Source organism: Equus przewalskii, chromosome X (assembly GCF_037783145.1).
Source record: "Equus przewalskii isolate Varuska chromosome X, EquPr2, whole genome shotgun sequence".
Lineage (NCBI taxonomy): Eukaryota > Metazoa > Chordata > Mammalia > Perissodactyla > Equidae > Equus > Equus przewalskii.
The window spans coordinates 87,864,445-87,868,381 of NC_091863.1; the positions used below are offsets into that span (position 1 = coordinate 87,864,445).

General features: G+C 42.6%; 1 pseudogene; it reads left to right on the top strand.

Annotated features, from left to right (window-relative positions):
• The first annotated feature begins 850 nt into the window (after nt 1-850).
• LOC103563567 (glyceraldehyde-3-phosphate dehydrogenase-like) lies at nt 851-3,251 on the top strand (annotated as a pseudogene).
• The last annotated feature ends 686 nt before the right edge of the window (nt 3,252-3,937 follow it).

Consider the following 3,937-nt stretch of genomic DNA (forward strand, 5'->3'; position numbering starts at 1 on the left):
GTGCAACAAGACACTTCAATTCCCAAGATAAACATGACTAATCTTCTTGAAGCATTCATTTTATCCAAATACTTTTTTAAATTAATGGAAATATGGCAATACATAATTTTATATTAAAATAAACACAGATATAATATGGAGTAGAATGCTAAATGCCTGTGAATTCTTAAGGTAAAAGAAGAGAATGTTTCTACTTTCCCTGGGCTGCTTCTAACTATACTCCAAACTCCTGGGGCTATTTCAGTCAGAAAGTTAGAGAAACGATGGAAATTATGCCAATGAAGTGTTTGAACCAAGAAAAAAGCATGATCAGATTTGCATTTTGGAAAGATCACTTTATCTGCTATTGGAGAATGCATTGGAAGAGGGTGAGTCATGCAGACAGGCCAGTTGGGAGTAATAATGATAAAAGTCTACACTATGGAGAGGAGGGATGGAGATGAGAGATATTTAAGAATCAGAATTGACATAGCACAGTGAATGAGTAGTTGTGGAGAATGAAAGAAAGGGAGTTATTGATGATGCTAATCATGTTTCTGGCTTGAGCAGCTAGTGAATAATAAGATAGAGAAGTTAAAGGATTTGCAGAGTTGGAGAAAGAAAGGGAAAGGTTAATTCAAGTTTTTTAACATGTTGGGTTTGAGTTGACTATAGATTTCCAATGGGTATGTCTAGCAGGCAATAGTAAATATGCACTTCTAACTCAGGGTAGAAATCTGGGCTGGTAATCTAGCTTTTGAAATTGCAATTAGGTTGGTGGTCATTGAAGCCATATGTGTGGATGAGTTAACCCAAGGAAAGTGAGTAGAATGACAAAAGAAGAGTTCTGAGAAGAGAATTCTGGGAAACAATGACGTTCAAAGGTTTGGTTGAGGAGGAGGAGCCTGAAAAGGAGGCTGAGAAAGAGTAATCCTAAAGGTAGGGGGGAAAAGAGAAAGAATACTGCCATGGAAGTCAAGAAAGAAGGAAGATTTAAATATAAGGGAGTGGCCAACAGTATCAAATGGCACAGGAAATAAAGTCAAGTAGTGACTGAGATGTGTAAATTGAACTTCACAATTAAGAGAGGACCTTTAAGTAGGGTCAGCTAGATTGCAACGGATTAGGAGTTCCCACCGCTGTGAGATAATGAAATGCACTAGGATGATAGCTGCTTTTTTGAGGGGTTTTTGTTTGTTTCCTTTTTTGCTGTTATTAGCATAAGTCTTGACCATCTTTAATTATTTTATTTATTGCAGAGTCAGGTTCTCCCCAGAGCCTAAGTCACAGGCTGGTGATGAGTTAGGTGCTCACAGAAGTGCCGTAACACATCCAGCGGCCCTGAGTATCCTTGAAGAGCTGGTGCACACCCCTCAGCACCAGAGAGGTCACCCAGGAGTTATGCCTCTGCCCAGGGAGCAGCGAGGAAAAGTGGACGGAGAGGTTAAATGACTTCCTCTAGGGAAATCTCACCCTAAGTTAGGGGCTCACCCAAAGTCACCTGTCAGGTCTGGGATTACACCGTGGGCTCTTCCATCTCTGCCTGCTGCTCTGAGTTGAGCCTTCTCCTTGGTCAATCCCGGCATGCACTGGCCTGAGGAATGCGGCCTAGAGAAGCAGACAGGGTGGGGAAGCAGGGACGAGAAAAAGAAAAAGAAGAAGAAGTCTTGGCCATCTTTAAATACTGAGGGGAAGGAACCAGGAGACTAGAAACAATTAAAGGTAGATTTGAGAAAGAGGAAAATTAATGAAGATCTCAGAGCATATGTGAAGGGGCAAGACGCAGATCACAAGTAGAAGGGAAGAAGACAAGGATGGGTCTAGATGTAGATATATTTGTCATCTGTCAAGGCAGAAAGTTTAGGTTACTTCCGCTCCCAAATGGCCTCTATTATCTTGGTGAAAGGGGAAGCAAAGCAACCTGCTGTAAGAGTAAGGTGTAGGTGGAATGGAGGATTCTGAGGAGAGCAGTTAAAGTTTGAAATAGTCATTAAAGGGATGGGGAAAGTTACTGACTGGGGCAATATGGAGGGATTTCTGGGTAGTGTTGTGATTCTAGCTGCTGAAGACCAAACTTTTAAAGGAACCTTGGTTTGTTTGTGCGATTATGTCTTTCTGAGCTGAGCAACTTGGACATAAGAAGGAGAGATATCATGGCCTGAAATACAGCTTTGTTCAATGAATAAAACTTGGTGACTGCTAGGTAGCAATGAAGTCTCATAGCCCAACCTGCTATCTGACCATTAAAAATGAAATGGTTCACTGTCTGCTCCTCTGTGCTTAGCACATAGCTGCACCAGTTTTGGCAGTGCCAGCTACATTTCAGAGACATGATAGTGAAGATTAGAATAAGCAAATTTGGCTATATTGGACACCTGGCCTGCAGGCTGGTTTTATCTGTAATGAAGTGGATATCGTCACCATTTATGACCACCCTAGCTACATCATCTGCATGTATGATTCTACCTATGAAAAATTCAACAGCACCGTCAAGGTTGAAAAGGAAAGCTTGCCAATGATAGGAATCCCATCTCTATCTTCTAGTGGTGAGATATTACTAACATCAAATGGAATGATTCTGGTGTTGAATATGCTGTGGAGTCCACTAGTGTCTTCCCTCTCTTGGAGAAGGTGGGAGCTTACTAGAGAGTTGGAGGCTCATCATCTCTTCCCCTTCTGCAGATGTCCCCACGTTTGTGATGGAAGGGAATCATAAGAGCTTTGATCACTACCTCAACATTATCAGCATTGCCTCCTGCACCACGAACTGCTTGGCACCCTGCTCAAGGTTACTTATCCATGACAACTTTGGGGTCATGGAGACACTCAGTATCACTGTTCACATCACTTCCACCCTGAAAAATGTGGATGGCCCCTCTGGAAAACCATGGCATATTGGTGATGGTGCCACTCAGATCATCATCCCTGCAAACACTGACACCATCAAGGCTGTGGGCAAGGTCATTCCTGAGCTGAATGAGAATCTCATTGGCATAATCTTCTGTGTCTCTACCTGCAACATATCTGTCATGGATCTGACATGAATTCTGGAGAAAGTGGACAAATATGGTGACATCAAGGTGTTAAGTAAGGCATTGAAGGACTCCTTGAAGGACATCCTGGCCTACACAGAGTACCAGATTGTCTTCTGTGAGCTTAACAGTGACACCTATCCCTTTATCTTTGATGCTTGGGCCAGTATTGTCCTCAAGACCATGTTGTCAAATTCACTTACTGGTATGACAACAAATTTGGCTACAGGAACCACATAGTAGAATGCATGGTTCACCATGGTTTCTAATGAATAACAGTCCTAAATTGGTACTCCCAACAATAGCACAAGAGGAAGAGAGAGGCCCTCAGTTCTGGGGAGTCCTACCTGAAATCTACCTCTCAAAACATTGGGAATCTTCACTCTAAACATGATTCCCATCCCATGTCCTCTAGAAGAAGGACACCAGCAACATAGTAGCCTATACTCAGCAGGGGAAAATATGAGGCGGTTTGCTATGAGCAAAACTTTGAAGCCAACTGCCAGCCAGAGTATGAGGCTTTGCAAATAATAGCTTTAGTGCAGGTACCATTTGGACATGGAGTAGAAATGGACCCTAGCTCATGGTCTCTAGGAATGGCTGTTAAGGCCCTGTGGAATATACTGAGACACTTTCCCCTTCCCTTCTTTGTGTCATTCTATGCTGTATTTTTTTCCTCTGCTGACCTACTCATATGGGTTAAAGCTAGCTGTCTATGTCTCTTTAGCCACTAGCACCCTTGCATCTGTGACACCATCATGAGTGTCACCTTTTAACCCAGGAGATCATAATATATGTCACAAGGTGCAAAGCCTAGTTATTCCAACCCACTTGATAGAGGTAATTGGCCCATTCAAGCAGAGGGAGGATATTTCCCATGTGGGCTCTCTGTGTGATAGAAAAGGCTCTTTTGTGTGTGTGTGTAG